Below are 24,084 nucleotides of genomic sequence, written 5' to 3'. Positions count from 1 at the left end.
TACATGCAATTCTTTAAATTTTTTTTACAGGAATGTCAAAATTTCAAACCAAGCCGTATCCTAACTACTTTTTTCTGAATAATAAAAATTTATTCAGCTGTGGTATTTCCTCCCCAAAAATATTCCCAAATCTTATAAGTAAGTAGAAGTTTGCAAAATAGACAACTCATTTTTATATGCCATCTACTTAAATACAAGGATATATCTCTAAAAGAGTAACAAACTGATGTTAGTTTAACAATTTACCAACCTGTACTTTAAACTAAGTATAAATCGAGGCCATGATAGCCAGAGTGGCCTAACTGATAAGGCCACTCTGGCTCTCATGATCTCAATTCTGGTTGATATGTTGTATACCCAGCCATTTTGTGTTATCTACTAGAAATACTTCCTTCTCCTGTATCTGAACGTTCTTTGGTACGGTACTCTGGTTTGTGAGTATTCAACCACATCTAAGTCTCCTCCAAAGTATTGCTTGTAACATCCAGAAAGTTGTTTGATCATCAGTATATTCCAATGTAAATATATTTGTGTCATCAGCAAAGTTTACCAGATAAACAGCTCCTATTTTTTGTAATGTTCACAGCTAGATCATTAAACAAACAAAAAAGGGTATGCCTGTAAAATATATAATAATAAACGATCTGTATAATACTGCTCTGTGGGATGCCTGCAGTAAGAGTCCTTTTCGGAGAAGTACTTGACTCCTTGATGCTCTATAACTACTTTTTGCTTACATCTTCTTGAGTAAGATTTTATCAATAATGTCTATAAAACCTGTCCAGAAAGTATTTCATACATAATTTTTTTCCGGAAATAAGGCATGTCTGCTTCACAAAAATTAAATTGCTTATCGGCACAAATGTACTCTGTGAAAACGCAAGCAAAAATACCACAATCATAACCATTTGTTTGTTTAGGAATATTATTGACACACTCGTATTTCCAACTATTCAAATTAAATGGCTCATTTTTTTTGCAATACTTTCATTCTGTATATACTGCTTCAAGACTTGTAAACATTCTTCATTTGGTTGACAGTAGCTATCGTAATACTTTATGGTCTTATGACGGAAGTCAATTGCTGACATGCACCAATGGGCAGTTAAATGAATCGGAATGATGAGTATATCTTTACAAAATATATCTATGTTCTTGGTCCAGTTTTTTACATTATTATATCCTGAGGTGGCCAATTTTTGATAAAAAAATGAATTCATAGCATGAATCTGTGGATAATTATTATTATTGACTGCTCTATTTATTAAAAGGTTCATGTAAAAATTGATGATCTCATCGTTTAGCCAATTTGAATCTAATAATGTTCTGAAATCCTTCCTTGTAATTTTTAAATTAAATAAATTTATAACCACATCATCTAAATTTCCTTCACATGCTAATTCAACCTTTCTTACCATGTTTGCATCCAATTCAAGGAACTCGCTATATAAAAAGTCCTTTTTTACATATATCAACAATGATACTTTCACATAATGATCACTATGTTTAGGAAATGTAGAGATACAATTATGGTGTCCCATATCGTCCCGTTTTTCCCACTCTCCAGTTTTCAGCTTACAGTAGGTAAAATAATGTATCATATTTTTTTCTTTTCCCATACCTGAAAAAGCTATGAAGCCTGCCAATGAAAAATTTGAATTTTTTATTTTTATAGTCAATGGTATCTCTTTCAATTTGCTGGTAATGGGATTAACGTTATTTTGTTCAGGTATCATGCTACTAATATCATGTCTATATACAAGCTCTACATCTACAGCAAACATTGAATTGATGTCTCTGGTAAAGGTAGCCGAATTCTGTTTACACTGATGACAAAAAACTTTTTGAGGCATTTCACAAAACACATCCATATCAAGGATTTTTTGAAGGTTTGAAATTCCAAATTGTAATAATAAGTTAATGCTTGGATTAATTGTTTTAATTTGATTAATAACTGTATTATTGCATATTGAACAACTTTCTGTTTCTGTGTTATCTGAAATGGTTTTCATCATTTCAATAAAAAAGTTGCTGACACTGTAATCACAACTAATTCTATTGCTTTTTGTATCCACACTTTCACATTGTACATTTTCTTTTAGTGTAAGTACTGTTTTTAATCTTTGTTCGTAAAAATATTCCAACGAACAATTGGATTTCAAATAATTTAAAAGCAGGTCGTTAAACATATTCGATTCAGCATCATGCATAATTTTTGCATTCATTTCATATAAATGTGTAAAGAGATTTACACTGTTTTTCAAAATACAAATAAATAGCTCCATAAAACTGTCTATTGGGCATGTGTTTTCAATTTGATACTTTTTATTATTTAATAAAGTTTTGTTTTTCATCAGACTGGCATTAACAAAAACAGAATGATTTTTAAATTGCTCCCAAAGTTTTAAAACGTCATATCTATTATAGTCTTCCTGTTCACCTTTGTAATTTTTAGTATAAGAATGATCTAGCAAATGTTGAGAGCTTGTATAAGTAATTAGTTGGATGTTGGAATTGTTCAAACATGGTGACGGTGTAGGTGTAATTATGGCTGAATCGCTTAAATGTTCCACAGAATTATTTTGTTTTTTTGAATCATCTAGAGTTGAATTAGCTAAAGAGTGGTATATTTCTGCTGGTACATCATCACTTACTACACTATAACTCTCATCTCCAAGACCCATCCAATTTTCAGTTTCAAACAGATATTGATTTCTAAAATTGGTGTTATGTATTTCATCTGTATGTTTCGTCTTTTGAGAAACAGATCTTGTATTGGAAATTCCACCTTGATCTAAACTACCCACATAACAATGATGTTCGCATCATGTTCTAAGCATATCCTACCAACATTCGTCGAGGTATATCCTTTTTAGTATATGCGTAGTACAAGCATAGCATGTACCATAAAAAACATTCTAAATTTCATGTTCTTTGCATGTGCTTCAAAGAATATTCTTGCACCGAATATACTGAGCACATTCGTGTACGTAGTATCTCGGAATGTTCGTAAAAGTTTATTCTTAGAATATACTTTAATCGAATATTCTTAGTATATGCGTAAGTATATGCAACAGTATATGCTTAACACATACTTGTATATACTTTTAAAATATCTTAAAAATAATATACTGTATGTACCTATAGGAAGAAGAATAATGTTAGCCTATAGATTATCAACTTCGCGTTAAGAATAATTAATAAAATTTAGGTATTTTGGTAGGTACGTACTACTGAACTATCTAATTCATTTTTTTAAACCGTTTTAATTGTATGGTAAAAAAGTTTAAAACTTAATTCTATTGAACAAAAATGAGAAATTCTCGTTTCGTTTTCAATTGAAATGAATATAATACCATTTTGATTTGAGTTTATACCATAAGTATTTTTACCTATAATTTTCGGGAATCCGGAAACGGCTATTCATTGTCATTCTGACCCCTTGCATTGCATATTTTATACCTGCACAAGGGAAGGGGGTAGGTAACAAAAGGGTAAAATATGAAAATAGTTTCCAGAGTACAGTTTTAGGCATTTATGTTTACGCTGTTAGGACGAAGCGAAGTATTTCTAGCTACAAGGACTAAAACATTTTTAAGAACATAAAAAGCAGCTTGAAAATAATAAATTCATATATTGGTACTTCAATATTTCCTAAATACCTAGTAAGTAAAAGTATGTATGTATAATGTATATAGATACCTATAAATTTTAGTAATTTACAATTATATTTTATATATATATTTGGCTATTATATAATTATATAAGCAGCATTTTTATTTTGATGTGCACATAATAACTAAATATATTACTTATATTTTATATATAGGCTACTTACCCATATAATATTTATTATACATAGGTACCTATATAACATAACTAAAGTTTATATATTTTATACTTACTTTTTACGTAATATTGTAGAATGTAATAACTACATTCTCATATGCAATTAGAATATGTAAATAATATTAGTAGAACCTAGGATGAGATTGGGTGATGTTGAAAACATACTTCTGAGAAATACAGCACATCCTTGGAATATTCTTCCCATATACTAAAAATATGTGCAATAGTACATTCTAAGTATATACATAGAAGGTATATAGCACTTCCTTGGAATATTCTTCCCATATACTAAAAATATGTGCGGTAGTACATTCTAAGTATATAACTAGAAGGTATATAGCACTTCCTTGGAATATTCTTCCCATATACTAAAAATATGTGCGATAGTACATTCTAAGTATATAAATAGAAGGTTTATAGCACCTCCTTAGAATCTTCTAAAAAGTATGTTCTTGGTATATACTGAAAAGAAGTGCGGTAGTACATTCTAAGTATATACATAGAACGTTTAAGTACTGTAATGTAGTATATACTCAGTATATGCTCTGCACATTCGCAATGGTAATTACGCATATTCTAAGTATATACTTTTTCTGAAAAGTATGTTCTATGAATCTACTAAGAACATGAAATTGTTATGTGGGTAGTCATATGAATTTTTAAAAATTCATGCAAATCTAAAGTAGATTTGTTTTGATCAAGGGTACCTTGTAAGCACTCTTCATGGGAAATTTTTTGAATATCTGTTGAATTTCTTTTTAGAAAATTACACCACAATGGAAAAAAACCACACAAAACTATAAAATCTTCAACAAACTCATCACAAGAAAATGAATTATTTATGTCAAACAAGTGTATGGTATTGTTGGAACACAAATATTTTACATTCTCAAAGCAGTCTTTAAAATAGGATGCAACTGGTTCAATCACATTACTATTTCGGATAAAATCAGTAAAGCTAAAATCAGTAGACTCTTCCAAATTCATGCATCGAAATAAATTTGGTTGTAGTTCAAAAATGCGTATGAAGTTAGATCTACGACTTGTAAGATATTGATTATCATACTTACTTTGAATGGAAACGAACATAAATTCTAAAGTACCATAAAATTCGGTAAAAGTCTTTAGATTACTTAAATGCATAAACATATATTTGTAAAAGTTTTTTACACTTTCTGTCTTGAAGTATATTAAATTATCTAACCATTTAACAATAGCATCTCTATGGATACGAACTATGCATTTTGGAAGTTTAACATTTGGTAAATACGTCTGAGAAGCTAAACATTTATAAAACTCCAAAATATGTATGTAATACTGTCTTGTTGTTTGAGAATCATTCAAAAGATTAATTGTCGTATTTACAATTGCAAATGAAGAAGGGCAAAATATTTCTTCTGGTATTAAAGCTCCAGATCTTAACCATTCTGAAATAAATAAATAAAAATATTTAACTACGGAGGCACTGAGCATTTGACAAAAACTGTGAAAAACCATATCTGAGCATTTCCCCCCTATAACTAATAAATCAATATCATACATATTATTATTATCCTCTAAATATTTAACAACGTTTTTGACAATTATAATCTCTACAATTTTCAAATTTTTGCGCATGATTTTATATTTTTGAATTTGTTCTGGGCTCCAGTATAATACCCTAACATCAGCCCATCCTAACATTCGAAAAAATTTTCTAAACATAATATCTTGCCTCATCAGTTGAATTTTTTCTTTTATTGAAATCTTATAACAATCGTTATTACCTGCACTATTCAAAGCATCAATTTCTTTCTCACCTACTTCAATGTCAACTTTTTCAACATCATCTTCACAATCAACTTTTTCAAAATCATCATTTTCACTAGTACCCTGATTTTTTTCTTTCAAAAACTGTCTTAATTTACTTTGAATACCTTCCTGATTTTTCAGTCCACGATTTTGATTTACATGCTCGTAAATAGTTCTTTTTTTTATATTTAATTCCGCACTTACTGTTTCCCAAATTGGATCTGACTCTCGTAAAAGTACATAATTTTCATCAAATAATTTGAATTTTTTTAACATCTTAAATCTTTTTTTATGGTCTACTGGAGACCTTTTATTTTGTTCTTCGCTTGACATTTTCTGAAAGGAGGAAAATGTTTTATTTTAAGATATATTTTAGTATGTAGTTATTTATTCATAGCATTTTATGCAACTTATGAGCGAAACCCAATTTTGCCCTCAACTTATAGGTATTGTTATGCACTGGCGGCAGGCCAAGAAAAAAATTTATTTATTGCACCCAAAAAAGTTCTATTACTTACTTGTAGTTTATCAAAATAGCTGAGAGAAACTATTTGTTGCAATATTAAATAATACAGATATAAAAACACAGACACAAAGTTTCCAATGTAGTCAGTCAGTCACAAAAATTAGTTTCCTATTAGAAATACAAACAAGCAAAATTTTTATGTCTTTCTAAGGCAAGCTACAAATCTCAAGACTACATAAATATCCCTAATATTAATACATTTCCAATTTTAAAACTTTATAGCCTTGGGTCAGACGACGAAGTCATAAAAATTAATTACCTCATATCAACACCCTGCTAAAGAGAGGGAACATATTTCACGCGCATTAGGGATTTTTTGAAATACCTACACATATTGAATCATTCTTTCATCCACTAAACAGTCAGTAATATCCAGTGATGGTAATGATATATTATAAATATTATATTTATTTATACAAAATTGGCGCTAAGAGGACACAGATAAAAGGTAAGTTTAACAGTTACTATAAAGTAAAGTCTCAGTTTACCCCAGAATATTTTTTATTGCAAAGAAAGCATTCCCTCACTATTATAAAATATAATACTAAATTTTTGCAACCCCGTAGTTTGAGGATATTAATAACCAAGCATTGTTTGTTTTCTTTAACCTTGTATGTACAGGGTGTTTCTAAATAAGTGCGACAAACTGTAAGGGGTAATTCTGCATGAAAAAATAATGACCGTTTGCTTGATAAAGCTATGTCCGCAAATGCTTCGTTTGCGAGGTACGGCATGTTGAATTTTGTCTTACAAACTGACGATTTATTTATTGCTCTAAAACCGGTTGAGATATGCAAATGAGATTTGGTAGGTTTTATGAGGTAATTATTACGCATTTTTTGACATACAACTAAAAATTTTATATTCACCATTTTCGTGCATGCTGGTACTATGACCGGGTAATATTACCCGTATGCACGCCAATAGTTAATATAAAATTCTTAATTGTATGTCAAAAAATGCGCAATAACTACCTCATAAAACCTACCAAATTTCATTTGCATATCTCAACCGGTTTTAGAGCAATAAATAAATCGTCAGTTTGTAAGACAAAATTCAACATCCCGTATCTCGGAAACGAAGCATTTGCGGACATAACTTTATCAAGCAAACTATCATTATTTTTCATGCTGAATTACCCCTTAAAGTTTGTCGCACTTATTTAGAAACACCCTGTATATTCAACAGTTTCAATTGAAAATTGCTTACTATGTAGTATTAATATTACAAGTCAGTTATCCATTACTTTTTTTTTACATTACTAGTTAACTTTTTTAACATCTCTTACTTAAGGGCATACGCGCAAAATGTCGCCTGTCAGAATGTTTAATGTGTTTTAAATGTATTCATTTTTTTTTCGAATCCTGAGAAAACTAACAAATATTTTTGAAAATTTTAAACGCAGAATGAAAGATTACGTTATTACCAAGGGCCGAAAGTTCCTGAAAACTTCTATAATGTTTATTTTAACAAGTTACAGGGGTGAAAATAGAAGAGAAAATTTAGTGTGATTTTTAATTGCAAATATTTCGTTCAAAATAAACTTTTTATTTATTCTAAGGGACTTTCGGCCCTCGGTAATAACGTAAGCCCAAGTAGCAATTTTTCGACGCATTGGTTGTCAGTACAAACAAATGCACTGTATATAACGTTGCCCGAGAGCATTTTCAGTTGTTTCGGCCAACGACCACTAACCCGACTGACATTACGATGTTACAACGTTAAGTAATATCTTTAGTTATATGGGCAACTAAGTTATTACTATTGTGACAACTACATATCACAGTCAAGTTTTTTCAACAATCGCAACTACTTAAAAACGTTATAATGCTAAACTAATTTACGCCCATGGGTTTTCTGGCCGACTAGGTAGTTGTCTCTCACGACCACAGGGCCTTTACGTATAGTTCTATAGATATGTGACACGTTTACGGCAACTTCAGGAGCAAAAAAAGAATTTACTTTATAACCTTACTTTTTTCTTATTATTTTATATTTTATTTTGCTGGAAATTTTTGATTTATTTAATAATATGTTTATTTGTTTTTTATTAGCTGGTTTCTCCATTGTCCATTGTTTTATCAGTAGATTTGATAAGCTCTAATCTTTGTATCAGCTTTGCTAGACAGGGTTGCCAGGCCAGTTCGTACTCTTTCAGTACTATATCCGTTGCAAGATAATTTGGCTGAAACTCCGACAAAATATGTACTTTTTGTACATATTTTGTCTGAATTCCATCCGAATTATCTTGCAGCGGATAGTAGTTTTGCTTTCAAAAAATCAATAGAAATCAGTAGATTCTTTTTAGGCCCTGTAAATACAGTAAAATCTGTGTTAACGGTTACCTGTCAAAATCGCCCGATTTCATAATCAACTTAAAGTAAACATTAAGTAAAGTTCACTTTAAAGTTGACATTTACCCATATATGAATTGTGATAAAGGTAGAGGTACCAACTTACTTAAAATTTAAAAAACTGATTATGAAACCGAGCGTTACAATCATTTTGAAAATTCTCCAAACCAATTATATTTGAAGATTTCCTTATTTAGATCTGGTATTTACCAGTTTCATTTCTAGACAAGGCGAAAACGGCGGGTTCGAAGGGAAAGATATTCCCATGAAATTTTTTTGCATAATCACATTCGTGAGACATCCCAGAATAAGGTTCAAGAAGTCGCCCAAGTGAAAAGTGGGCCAATTTTTTTTAACAATTTTTTTTTAATCAAATTGCAAGAATCAATATTTTTGGCCCAAGCAATTTTTTCTTTAATTTTTTGGACCATTCTGGACAAAAAAGGTCTCTAATAATTTTTCTCTAAAGTTGATCGTTTTCGACTTATAAGCAATTTAAAATTGAAAAAAACGAAAAATGGCGATTTTCAAGGCTTAATAACTCGGTTAAAAGTTATTATTATGAAAGTCAATATATGACTAAATCAAAGTTTGAAGCCCCCCCTACAAGATCCTGAAGAAATTTTCGTCATTATTTTATTACTAAGCTGTTATTTTTAAGTAATAATAATAAGCGCCATTCACGTGTGCGGGGCTGTAAATGCTGAGTGCGAGAGAGAAGCTATTCCAGCAGTCCTCGCACTCACATTTACAGCAGCGTCAATACGATACAACCACTCATTGTTATTAATTAAAAATAACAGCTTAGTAGTAAATTAATGAAACAGATTTCTTCGGTAAACTTTGATTTAGTCACTTTCTGACTTTCAAAATAATAATTTTTGACCGACTTATTAGTAGGCCTTAAAAATGGCCATTTTCGCGTTTTTCAAATTTTAACTTGCTTCTAACTCGAAAAAGATCAACTTTAGAGAAAAATTATAAAAGACTTTTTTTGTCCAGAATGGTCCAAAAAATCTAAAAAAAATTAGTCCGGGCCAAAATATTTATTTTTGCAATTTGATTAAAAAAAAATTGTTAAAAAAAATGGCCCACTTTTCTCGTGGGCGACTTCTTGAACCTTATTCTGGGATGTCTCACGAATGTGATTATGCAAAAATATCTCATGGGAATATTTTCCCAACGAACCCGCCGTTTCCGCCTTGTCTATTCTCTGTCCATCTATTATCATCATCTACGTCCTGAATCTTATTTTCGGTAATGACATTGGGAAATTGTAAAAAAATGTCTGAAAATTAATTTAGAAATGGGGTGAATACTATTAAAAAGCAAATTTTATTTTAGTGATAACAAAATATTGAAATATACCAAACATCTAATAAAAAACATTGCCTACTAGAATTTTTTAAATAATATCAAAAATATACCAAAACAGTAGATATCTACTAAATGTGGCAACGCTGTTAAGGAGAATGATGCACTTCATTGCACTGGTCACATGACCTCTGTCACCCGGGTCAATAAGGCCAATAAGGGAGTGCGTTCTAAAGTGGTTGGGATAGTCGGTCCAGGCCGTGTTTGGTCGGCGATTGGACTTCTCGGTTGTGTCATCCGTCTATGGTTGGTAATAAGGTATATTTTAAGTAATATTGGTAATGTTGTTTAATGCACCATTTTGGTTTTTTTTGGATTGTAAAGAAAATAAAAACACAAAATATAAAAAATGCAGGCATTTTCTAATACCTTTAAAAGCACCATCAATACATTAAATGTATACAAAACATCTTTAACATAAATTCTGGCTTTTATATTAAAATTAGATTTTTTAAATTTACATATTTTTTGTTAAAAAGGTGATAAAAAATGAGCGCGTGTGTTTTTTAAAGGTGGAATATCCATATTTGACGGTAATCTGAGATGCGTTTATAAATTTCACATCAGGTAATTTTGTTTAAGTCCTTATTTATGTAATTATATAAATTTAAATACCTGATATGATGTCAAAATAGTTTACTTTTTATATAGGTAAAAAAACATAACCAGTCCGACTCTTTGAGCAACCATTGCACGCAGGCTCTTTTTATAGTCGCTTCAGTTGTCTTATGCAACGCTTAAGGTTGCCTAGGCAACGTCAAGACAACTCAAAAATCGTCCACCAAATTAGTGCAGAATTGGGTCGTCTTCTAGGCAATAACAACGTTGTAACAAAACGTTGCCACGCGGTAGACAACGTTGTCGCGTCGACAAATTGCTACTTGGGAGCTTTCATTGTGCGTATAAAATTTTTCAAAAATACTTATTAGTTTTGTCAGGATTCGAAAAAAATGAATACTTTTAAAACACATTGAAAATTTGGACAGGCGACATTTTACCCCTTTCCCCTTAAATATTTTTTTCGCTGAGGTATGAAAACAAAAGTCTAGCGATACCGAGCGATACCTACCTATGGGAGACATTTTTATTATTAATTTTACGAACAAAAAAATTATACTTATTATGAAAAGTTCTGTAAGGTCTAAAACCTAATACGCAACCATCAGATATCAAATTTTATCAATCTTATACGAGGTATGTCAAAAATATGAATTTCGCTCAAGAGCAAAGTAATCTTTATATATCACAATATCGACAATTATGAAAAGCTGTTCAGACTTATTAAAAACTGTTTTAATATACAATTACATCCTTCTAATTGAAATATTGTGAAAGGTGAAGGTCTAAATTATAGATCTGGATCCCGCGTATGAAAAAAAAGTTGGTTGATAGCAAGCTGAAAATTTATTGATAGATTAAGGGTGTCTAGTTGGACAAACTTTGATATGTGGGAACAGGGGAAGTTTTAATTGTGGAACAGGTTAAAAATTTGGAACGGTCAGACCACGAAAACGGCACATGTATTTTGTCCGACAGAACAGACTTAAACTCTCCGAACAGAGATTACATTCTCATGCCAAAATCAGACTGCTATTTATCACCAAATGGGCGTTTTAATGAGTGGAACATGTAGAATATGTCAAATGACAGGAATTATGACATGTGATAAATAGCAGTCTGATTTTTGCATGAGAGTTTAATCTCTGCTCGGAGAGTTTAAGTCTGTTTCTGTCGGACAAAGTACATGTGCCGTTTTCGTGGTGTGGCCGTTCCAAATTTTTAACCTGTTCCACAATTAAAACTTCCCCTGTTCCAGTGTTCCCATATCATAGTTTGTCCGACTAGACACCCTTAAGCTATTAACAAATTTTCAGCTTGCTATTAATCAACTTTTTTTTTCATACGCGGGATCCAGACCTATTAAGTCTGTAGCGAAATAGAGATTTTTTGATATACGTGGGATATTCGTGGGATAAGCTTGATCAAATTTGACATCTGATGGTAGCATCTTTTAGGTTTTAGATCATGTAAAGCTTTTTATGAAGAATGCATTTTCGTAAAATTATATCTAAGAAAAGAGTTATCATATTTTTATAATATACCTACACAAAAATAATTTTTCTTTTCAATTATAGAAGGATATGTATGTAATAATTGCATATTAACAAATAATTTTTAATTCCAAATAACTTTTCATAATAACAATTTTGTTAATATGTATAACTAGTGAAGTACTATATATAAACGTATTTTAGTTTTGAGCAAAATTCATATTTTTTCATACAGGGCGATTGGTTAGTGTGATAAAGCTCCGTAGATCCGCTATAGTAATAGATAGCAATAAAAGTTAATAACAAAAATTGTAGCAAACTTTTAGCTTCACATTACAAAATTAGTTAGAATATATGTTGCAGGGTGTTCGATAACGTGGTGACAGACCAAACTCATGTTTTTTTAATGGAACGCCCTGTATTTTATTTTATATTCGAAATCCTGTTTACTTATCCATCACAAAAATATCAAGGTTTGTTATGTTATACATGGTATTTACAAAGTTATAACCAATTTTATATGAAAATCGTAACAAGTTCAACTCCCTGTATAAATAAAAATAAGCACAACAGCAATGGTTTATTAATGCCATATTTTTTATTTATTGTCAAAATTTTTAAGAATTATTGATATTGCTAATTTTCTTTATATCAAATACAGGGTGAGTCAAAACGCAAGTACATTATTTTCTCAGTAATGTTAAATGGAACACCCTGTATTTTATATCATTATTGAAAAGTAACATTACCGTACTTTAATTTTTATATAACATTCCCTATGCCCAAATTTATTAGTTTTCGAGATATTTTCATTTTTCAGAGCAAATTCAGAGCATGACTGAATGGACAATTGAAGATTACCGATTATCAATCCGGTAATCAATGTAACACTAGCAAATAAAGAAATAAAAATAATTTATAAGTAATACATTTTACGTACAAAAACACAACCACTACATGTAACATTTTTGAAACAATTAAAATCTATCTTTTTATGTAAATGCAACAAATAAACAAAGAAAATTAATAATAAATTTTACAAAAAAACACACAAACACAAAATACAATATTTTGTGAAGACAATTAAACACTACTTTTGTATGTAAATGTAAACAATGTAGCAAATAAAGAACGAAACATAATTTATCAGTAATACATTTTGCAAAAAAACATGTTTGAAACAATTGCAAGCTACTTTTAATAAAATATTTTTAATATTTAATTACATAAGGTGTTCAAAATTATTATCTCCTAACACATTTATATACGCCTAAATAGTCCATGTGGTGAGACTGCTCCCGTCTGAAAAAAATTCCTGATTCGGTTTCTTTGTGAATTCCTATTCAAAAATGTCCCCTTTAAACAAATCAGAAGGGTGCCGAGCGGAATTTTTGGGCAGAAATTGTTTAAACAACTTTTTTAAAAAATACAAAAGATCATGTTTTTTGCTCTGAAACATATATTTTTAGATTTTTTGGGTCAATCTAAACAAGAAAGATATCTTGTAATGTTTCTCAGAAATTGATAGTTTTGGAGTTACAGGCGATTTAAAATCTGAAAAATGCGAAAATACACATTTTCGAGGCTTAAAAACTCACATTTAAATTTTTATTTTTGAGGTTGCCAGATACTTAGATTGAAGAATGAACATTCAGCTTGAAGATTCTGAAAAGTGGTCGCGTCTAACTTTAATTTATACCATTGTTTTTTAATTGTTAAATATGCGTGTTTTTCCATTTTTTTGCCGGTGCGGCGAGCTCCATTTCAAAAATCTCCTATTTTCCGCAGAAAAATATTTTTTCTAGATTCTTTGTGATATTCTAAATAAAATAAGTTCCTTGTCATTTTTCTCAAAAGTTAATAGTTTTTAAGTTATAAGCGATTTAAAATCCGAAAAATGACAAAAAAACGCAATTTCGGATTTTAAATCGCTTGTAACTTTAAAACTGTTAACTTTTGAGAAACAAGGCAAGAAAGTTATTTTATTTAGAATGCCCCAAGGAAGCTAGAAAAAATATTTTTCGGAGGAAAACAGGAGATTTTTGAAACGGAGCGCGCCGCACCGGCAAAAAAATCGGATAGACATGCATATTTAACAATTAAAAAGCAACGCTATAAATTAAAGTGAGACGCAATCACTCTTTAGATTCTTGAAACTGAATATTTAGTCTTCAATTTAAGTATCTGGCAACCTCAAAAATACTAATTTGAATATGAGTTTTTAAGCCTCGAAAATGCGTATTTTCGCATTTTTCAGATTTTAAATCGCCTATAACTCGAAAACTATCAATTTCTGAGAAAATTTACAAGATACTTTTCTTGTTCAGAATAACCCACAAAACTCAAAAATACAGTGATGAGCGCGCTAATAACCGGCAAAATAGCTCAAAAGATGGAAAACATAATACATTGCAAAACAAAAAGAGATGAAACTAGTGGAGATGGAAATGATCGTTATAGTCATCTAAAATAACATTAAATTACATAGTCTCCCACCTTTAGACGTATTAGAGGAGTATGACAACTGTCACTGGGACAGTAGAATTTTATAAAATTGTCTTGTCACAGACGTCTAAAGGTGGGAAACTATGTAATTTAATGTTATTTTATACGCTTATAACGATCATTTTCAGCTCCACTAGTTTCATCTCTTTTTGTGTCGCAATGTATTATGTTTTGCATCTTTTGCGCTATTTTGCCGGTTATTAGCGCGCTCATCACTGTATATGTTCCGGGGCAAAAAAACGTGATCTTTTGTATTTGTTTAAAAAAAAATTTAAAACAATTTCTGCCCAAAAATTCCTCCCGGCACCCTTCAGATTTGTTTAAAGGCGACATTTTTGAATAGGAATCCACAAAGAAACCGAATCAGACATTTTTCCAGACGGGAGCGGTCTCGCCACATGGACTAAAAAACGATCATTGAATGAGCTACTTACTCTATGGAGCATTTGTAAATTAACACATCGATATACACTTTGTATTCTATTTTTCATCTCATCCCTTGTTGTTGGAGGTATTTTATAAACTTCATTATTAACGTAACCCCAAAAAAATCAGTCCAGTTTATTAAATTCTGGTGATTTGGGTGGCCTCGCTACTGGTCCATTGAAAAATGAAAATATCTCGAAAACTAATAAATTTAGACATAGGGAATGTTATCTAAAAATTAGAGTACGGTAATGGTACTTTTCAATAGTGATATAAAATACAGGGCGTTCCATTTAAAATGACTGAAATTTTTTATTAAAACAACCAAAAATAAAAAAAAAATTGAATCGCCCAGGATTCGAACCCGCGTCCTTCCAATCTCGGAGTTAACGCCCTACCAACTACTCCAGCGAGGTCTTTGTAATTGACATGTAAGTTAATTTCGGATATAATTACACAACACGGCCACAAATAGTGTAAAAATGTTAGGCCTACATAATATTTTATTATTTTACTACAGAGAAACACAAATTAAAAAACACAAGAATTATAATAAATAATACATTGACTAAAAACACTAATATATTCTTTTAATGACTTATTTGCACGGTTACAGATACATACATACCTATCTTGAAAGATTAGCAACGAACTACATAGGTACTGTCTGTGTGCGCAGGCGCGCAGATTTATGTACAATTTTACCCTCAATCGAATCGCGCCTAAACAAGAATATCTTCAAAAACATAAGTTTGGTCTGCCACTGTGTTATCGAACACCCTGTAACATTCCAACTAATTTTGTAATGTAAAGCTCAAAGGAGGCTAAAATTTTTGTTATTAACTTTTATTGCTATCTGATACTATAGCGGAGCTATTAAGCTTTACCCTACTAATCAATCACCCTGTAGACATTTTCTGTAAAGTTTCACTTATTATTATTATTCATTATTTTTAATTTTGACTTACAATCATTTTATTTTCAGCTATAAGGTGATTTTATATAAAGAAGGAAACTACATGTTTTCATCGTTAATTGTTTAAATAATAATTGGCCTGTTCCATTTATAAATTTATAAGGTATAGTTTCTTCAATAGACATTTTCTGTAAAGTTCCACTTATTATTATTATTCATTATTTTTAATTTTGACTTACAATAATTTTATTTTCAGCTATAAGGTGCTTTTATATAAAGAAGGAAACTACATGTCAATAATACCAATAATAATTGACCTGTTCCATTTATAAATAAAAGGTATAGTCTCTTCTATAGACCTTTTTATAAAGTTTCACTTATTATTACATATTCATTATTTCTAATTTTAACTTACAATAATTTTATTTTCAGCTATAAGGTGATTTTATATATCTAAGTAAAGAAGGAAACTACATGTTTTCATTGTTAATTGTTTAAATAATAATTGGCCTGCTCCATTTATAAATATAAGGTCAGTAATATTATTCCGCATTTAATGACATAAATAAATAAATGCATCCAATCATAATTTTTAATTTTTTCTATACTTACAGGTATTTATAGAAATAGCACGACTCAATTTTTAATGTTTTAAAAAATTATAATGTTTTTGAACACAATGGGAGTATTGTTAAAAAATCTAGTAAAATTTGGATGGATGCTAGCAGTCGGTTGAAAGGAACTATCTTACCTGCAACATTATATTCTTATGTCTTAACTAATCGGAATTGCTTGAAGGATAAATTAACTGAATTTTTCTTGAAGAATAAGTCATTTGACGGTATCAAAAAAATTGTTAATGAAAATTTTATAATAAGTAAGTGCGACTTGATTAACTTTAAAATTAAATTCACAGATGAGGAGTGGGAACTCATAAAACCTGTAAGAGAATCAAAAGGTAATAAGACAGTGATAACTTTGCCGAAAAATTGGACACATAGATTCATTGAAAAAGTTTACTATAAATGTAATTTAAACTGTCCATTTGCAATCAAAAAGGGATATGTCACTATAGAGGGATCAATAAAAATAACAGGATACTGCAGAGAGTGTAAAAATTTTATTACAGCAGAACAATGCTCAACTTCCGAGAAATATGGTTTTGATATAACTACATACGATTCCTCTAATATTAAACATTTTAAAAAAAGATTTTTGTCAGGATGTGTACGATTAGAAGCACAAAAAGAACTCTTTCACGTAAAACCATTAAAGTTCAAACGGAAAGAAGCAAATAAGAATATGAAGTTTGGAGGTGCTGATGGACCACTGGTTCATTCAACTCCTGTACTTCGTCAAGCCAGAACGAGTGGTATATTTAAAGCCCAAAATGTAAAACCATGTAAAAATGTTATAGAGCAAGTAGTCAGCATGAAATTGAATGAAGAGTGGTCAGGAATTATAAAAGATATTAGTGAATTTCCGTTTTCCATCTTATTTTGGACAGATGAACAAGTAAAAGTGTGGCAATATCTTTCTGAAAAATATGGGGAAGATATCTCTTTGTCGTTAGATGCATCCGGTCGCTTCGTCAAAAAAATAAGGTACAGTCCAATAGAAACATCTAGTCATATTTTTCTGTATGTTTTGTCAGCATCTATTGGTGGAAGAATATATCCAGTATTTCAATTTATTTCTGGCTATCATGCTGCTACTTACCTAAAAAGTTTAATGGACTTTTGGGTCCAAACTGAAAATGTTCCAAAAATCAAACAAGTCGTCACTGATGGATCGAAAGCGTTACAAAATATGTTATCGCTGTGCTACAACGAGTGTTCGTTTGAATATTATTTAGAATGGTGTCGCAACATTATTTTAGGTAAAGAACAAATTGTTCCGTTGTGCTACATCAGATCAGATATTGCCCACTTAATAAAAGCAATCACTCGATGGGAATGCTGGAAAAAGTATTCTGCTAATACAAAAGATTTTTACACACGCCTCTTTGGATTTTTAAGCACATTAAAAATTTACTGCGATTTTATACAAATTTGCAAGAAAATACTCATCGTATGTCAAAGTCCAGGTGTTTTTGACGACGGTGTTGTAAAAGATGCTACGGATACTTTATTTGACATAATTATGACCAACACTGTGAGCTACAATTACCTACTACTTATTGAAGAATCTGAAGATGCTGTTTTTAAAATTGAGGAAGACATAAATAATATTGAAAACACTATTTAAATCAAAAAAATCTAAAATTAAACCCAATACAATTAAACATGACTTTGACAATTTACGCTTAGAAGCGTTGAAAAATATCTGTAAAGAAAATAACAATAACATTTACTATTGTCCTGATGCTACTACAATTATGATAGAATATTTTTGTGAGTATCCAACATCGACTAACATTATGATGGATACATTCAATACCAAAATAGAAGTAGCAACCTCCGGTCGCTCTGAAGCAGTATTTACTGATATTCGCCACATTACTGGTATTAAATCTCCAATTTCTTGTCAATTATTTTTAGCAACATATTGTAATGACTATCTAAAAGGAGCTATGAAGCTTGCCATGGGCCATATGATAAAAGAAACATTTATATCACCTACTGAGAGCACTTTCGTAATCGAAGCTGTAAATGAACCGGAAAAAGTAACTAGAAATCCAAGAGGAAAATTTTTAAAAAACTGCCTTGATATTAAGGAAAGACATAAGAGGCCAAAAATGAAACCGTCAAAGTTATTAAGAAATGCAAATTTGTGTTTGCCAATCGAATATGAAAATATAATTTACATATTTAAAAGTTCATGTATGTTTGATTCAATTTTTGAATTATGCGCATCTGCATTCACCAATTTTGCTAGATTTAAAGAGAGTTTGATAAAAACATGTAAAAATAAATCATCATGCTTTCCTGCATCCATTATTGCTTATATGAATGATGGAGAAGTTACAGAATTGCATACTAGAAGACTGGAAGTTTGCTTATTATACTTTGATGTTTTTAATGGGAAGCTTTTCTATAAATATTCAATCGGTCACTTCATTCAGGAACTATTTTCTAGTTGCTGTAAAAATTTATTTTATCTACAACTTCAAAAAACATCTGACAAAGAAATTTTGAATATTAACAGGATTGATTATTATATAAATGATGAGTTGGAAAAACAAAAAAATAAAAGGGAAGTGGGATGTTATATTTTTGTTGATATCCAACATTATCCTGCTACTGGTGGAGTTGATCTTGATAGTATTCCAGTTAGAATTAAAGTGGAAAAGAAAAAAAACTTTACTTTATGTGGTGTCATTGCTTTTACCTCTAGTGATTTCAAGAATCACTTCCTTCACTATTTTACATATTGTCGTTCTGTAAACAATGTTTGGTGCATAAAAGATGACCAATTCACAAAAGATAAGTTCATAAAAGTTAATCGAGTAAAAAATATTAATGCTGCTATTTTGTGTTACATACAAACCGAATGATGTATGTTCAACTAGTGATGGTTTTTATTTTTCTCTTCAGGCCCATCATCCCTGATACCTTTAGCAAACTTGGTTTTTATACTTACTGTTATCTGTTGTGCATGAACACTTACACCTTTAGCACTAGAAGATAGTTTTCCAAATTAGAGTTCGGCTACTATGGCCACTAATGGAGTACTTAGTACAGGCACTACTGGCTTTTTTCCACGGCTCCCTCAGATTGTATTGAAGTATTTTAATACATCCTGGGGTATGCATATATAAATTATTGATGTAGGCACACTGGTCTAACACTCTATGGATTATTTATGACTATTGAACTGATGGCAGAGATGCATTTAAAATATGCTGCCTGGAACATTCAAATTATTCCTAAAATTGATCAGCTACTGATGACATTAAGTAATGAAGTTGGGACTAAATCTGCCTTAAGATTTGATTAGCATGATTGACGCTATCAACTGTGGTATATGGTATTAGGCAGGTACTTTTAGAGGATTATTGCTGTTAACTGCCGTGGAATATTAAAGGAGGATTTATTTATTATGATAATTCACAGAATGGCAAACCCACTTACAATATACTATGGGCCATTCCACGAACATAAGCCTGTTTTCGATTACTTCAACAACAAATATTTTACTGTGCAACATAAGAAGTACGAAAGTAAATGGCGCTAATAATTGTTCCAATAAACATCAATGTAATTTGCAATTTACTTTCGTTCTTCTTATTTTGCACAGTAAAATATTCGTTGTCAAAGTAATCCAAAACAGGCATATGTTCGTGGAATAGGGTATAACATACTGACTCTAATGTTTGAAACAGAGAATAGTATGGTGGCGCATACTGTATATTACGGTTCTACGTTTTCAGGCTTACTCATTATTATAGTGAGCAATATGAGATATTATACATTATGTAGTAGTATAGCTGCCTGTGCGCAACTAGCTTTGAAACTCCTTTTTCTAAAAAGAAACAAAAATGTTTTTAAATTTTTGGTAGCATTTAAATTTACCTAATAGGTAGGGTTTATTTTAACCTAAGGTTTTATTTTATGTTCTGATTTATTGTGTATCTTTTTTACTAAAGTTAATTGTCTTGTTATTTCAACATGTCCATTTAAAATAAGTATTGTAATTGTATATTTTTGATTACAATTGTACCTATACTATTGATTTTTCTTAAATCATTTTGTTTTGTATTCATTTGTTAATGGTTTCTTACGAATAAAGATATCCTCTTTTATACCATTCATTATGTACATATTTGGATTAAATAAAACAATGTTTTTTTACAAATTACTATTTTATTTCTATTAATCCTACAGCCATTCATAATGATAAATTAAAAATAAATTATGATTTGAATTAATAAAGATAATAGCTATTTTTATAACAAAGGAGCGATGTTCTAGTTTTCCTCCCGAGAGAGAAGGTTTTAAAAATGAAGGATTTAAAAGATAATTATAGTTGATTTCATACCCTTTTTTGTGTCTCATTAATTTTGACGCCATATAGGATTTTAACCCGGGAGCAGTCGTGCCGTGAGAAAAATATCATTTTATCTTTTTCCGTGATAAGTTGATGAAAAATTTTGCAACATAACTTTTCTCTCGTAAGTGCCTCGAGGAAGATTGTAGTAACATGTGGGCATTTATGGCTTTGGTGAGAACCAATTAGCTTTAAAATTGGCTTTGGTTGATAACGCAATTCAGTACATTTCGCTACCTCAGATTAAGTTTTAGCTGGAGCATTCTACAACCTCTTTATCCACTACTTAAAATTTTATAACGCTTAATAGTGCCAATCCTGCAATATGATGGCATTTAGCAGCTCTGGAACAACTACATGTAGCCAATGTAATTTCACTAGCCTTCAACAAATCTACAATAAAATCGGTACCGAATTAATATATTATAAAAAAAATAAAGTGATAAAATCATACTTATTATTTATTACATCATAGCTTTTTTCTTCATACTGGACACCCACTAATATTTCTCTCCTTATGATTAATCAGAGTCAAAGATCATCTTTTTTCCATCACCGGATACTATGGCATTTTCATGTTTATCTTATGATCTTGTTATCATTATCCAAGAAGTCATTAAGGATGGAATATTTGAAAACCTTTTTATGCCATATTAAAAGAAGCTCAAACAAAAATTTTTCTTAAAATTAAAATAGCAACAAAGAACATAACCTTAAAACACTTCCCAATTTGTTGTTGTTGTTAAAAATATTTCTTCTTCCATTCCATTCATTATGTTTCACCTTAACCTTGACTGCCAAGACTATCCCACCATACACTAAATAATAAAAAAATACTGTGTCTAGGTAATTACACGCTTACGTGTACGCAAATAAAAAAGTTAAATACACGCGAATGCGAATTAAACTTCATCAATCCAGTGACGAAATTATTTAGCGTGCGTAGTAACTGTATATTTTGGTACACCCTATTTTGTTAATATGTTTAGTGTTTGTTGATAGATAAATATTTGTTATTAGAGGAAGGGGAAGCGAAGCAGAACTATAAGTTAATTATACCAGTTTATGAACCAATGCTTTGGTGTATTTTTTTATTTATACTATACAGTGAGTTGAACTTGTTGCGATTTTCATAGAAATTTGGTTATAACTTTGTAAATACCCTGTATAACATAATAAACCTTTATATTTTCGCTGTGTCTAGGTACACGCTAACGTGTACGCAAATAAAAAAAGTTAGGTACACGCGAAACGTCATCAAGTCAGTGACGTCAATATTTAGCGTGCACTGTTACTGGTTTTTTGCGTACACGCTAACTTGAGTGTCAGTCAGAGTGAGGTTCAATTTGTCTAATCGCGTTGTGTTTGTGTTTACATTTTAATATTGATTAGTAAAGAGATTTCTTATTTTAATTTGTTTGTTTTTTTTTATTTCTTATTTTAGTGTTTGTTTTTAAATTAATTATGGAGTGTGGCCATTATTTAGTTCTTTTAATGAGTTTAACAGTATTTTAAAACAGTATGAAAAAGATAAGAGACAAAAATTCGTGATTAAGGGTAGCGGAAGTATTAAGATAAAATATACACGGCGATTGATTAGTATGATAAAGCTAAGTAGATCCGCTATAGTTATAGATAGCAATAAAAGTTAGTAACAAAAATTGTAGCAAACTTTGAGCTTCATATTACAAAATTAATTAGAATGTTACAGGGCGTTTGATAACATAATGGCAGACCAAACTTATGTTTTTTTAAATGGAACACCCTATATTTTATTTTATGTTCGAAATCTTCTTAATTTCCCCATCACGAAAATATAAAGGTTTATTATGTTATACAGGGTATTTACAAAGTTTTAACCAATTTTCTATGAAAATCGTAACAAGTTCAACTCCCTGTATAAATAGAAATAAACACACCAGCATTGGTTTATAAACTGTTATAATTAACTTACGTATAAAAATTATTTTAACAGTATTTTGTACATACATGCCATGTCAACTGAATATTTATTTTGATAACCTAAATATAAATATTAATATATAATATATGATTATAATAATATATAATAGTACTTATATTATACTTTTATACAATATAGGTACACATTGATTTATTACAATTAAGTTTGAAATATCTGAATAGTTCTGCTTCCCTTCCCTTAATAACCAATATTTTTCTATCAGACAAACACTAAACTTATCAAAATAGCGTGTACCAAAGTATACAGTCACTGCGCACGCTAAATAATGACGTCACTAGCTTGATGAAGTTTAATTCGCGTGTACCTAACTTTTTTATTTGCGTACACGTTAGCGTGTACCTAGACACAGCGTTATATTTTTGTGATGGGGAAGTTAAGAAGAAAAAGAACTATACAAAATTTACAATCAACATGCAGTAGAAATAAACAAACCAAGACACGTTAAATGCTACTAGGAGCGCTCCCGAATCATAATTTACAATATATGTATATATTCATTGAAAATCCCAAATAATGATTTCCAAAGTTAATATATTGTAAATTTTGATTCTAGAGTGCTCCTAGTAGCATTTAACGGGTCCTTGTTTGTTTATTTCTACTGCACCTTGAATGTAAATTTAATATAAATAATTGTCCACACTCCACAGTTAATTAAAAAAACACTAAACAAATAAAAAATAAGAAAACTCTTTACCAATTAATATTAAAGTGTAAACAAAACGCGATTAGATAAAATTGTAACCACATTCTGACACTCGCGATACTTACAGATGTTTACCACAGCATACACGCGGCTCAAATTAGCGTGTAATACCAAAAAGTTACCAAAAAATTAGTCAGAGTGCACGCTAAAATGATATCACTGATTTGATGACGTTTAAGCATGTACCTAACTTTTTTATTTGCGTACACGTTAGCGTGTACCTAGACACAGCGGATTTTTAGTTAAGTTAAAACCAGGTTTATTCATAATCCTCAAACCAGGAGAAATTTAAATGTGTTAAGTTAAAAGTGAAAATTATTCTGGCCATGGTGTATATAGTCGTGATGTTGAAAAAGTAACTATTCGTTACAAAGTACTCGTTACTTACGAATACCGAAAGCAACGATTACTATGCAGAGAGGCAAATCGTTACTTTGATTACTCTGATTACTTCGTTACTTTGTACCAATCGTATCAGAGCGGGTAATGACTATTGTATCTACAACCAGTACACTTGATTACTTTCTATAAAAAAAATACCAATCGTATCCCAGCGAGTTAGTAACGGACGGGACCGGTATTTTACGAGTGTTATGGAATATCGTTATCGGTATGA

At 30.5% G+C, this 24,084-nt stretch overlaps 1 long non-coding RNA gene across 1 annotated transcript; it reads right to left on the bottom strand.

The window, feature by feature from the left end:
- Positions 1 to 20,577: 20,577 nt before the first annotated feature.
- LOC126886884 (uncharacterized) lies at positions 20,578 to 21,984 on the bottom strand. Its single transcript, XR_007698810.1, has 2 exons — positions 21,236 to 21,984; positions 20,578 to 21,174 (listed from the first exon to the last, which is right to left on the bottom strand). It is a non-coding gene; the product is annotated as an uncharacterized LOC126886884 (long non-coding RNA).
- Between the last annotated feature and the right edge of the window lie 2,100 nt (positions 21,985 to 24,084).

The sequence above is a fragment of the Diabrotica virgifera genome, chromosome 6 (genome assembly GCF_917563875.1).
Source record: "Diabrotica virgifera virgifera chromosome 6, PGI_DIABVI_V3a".
NCBI classification, from domain to species: Eukaryota; Metazoa; Arthropoda; class Insecta; order Coleoptera; family Chrysomelidae; genus Diabrotica; species Diabrotica virgifera.
The sequence above is the reverse complement of the archived record's forward strand: the minus strand, read 5'-3'. Positions and strand labels throughout refer to the sequence as shown.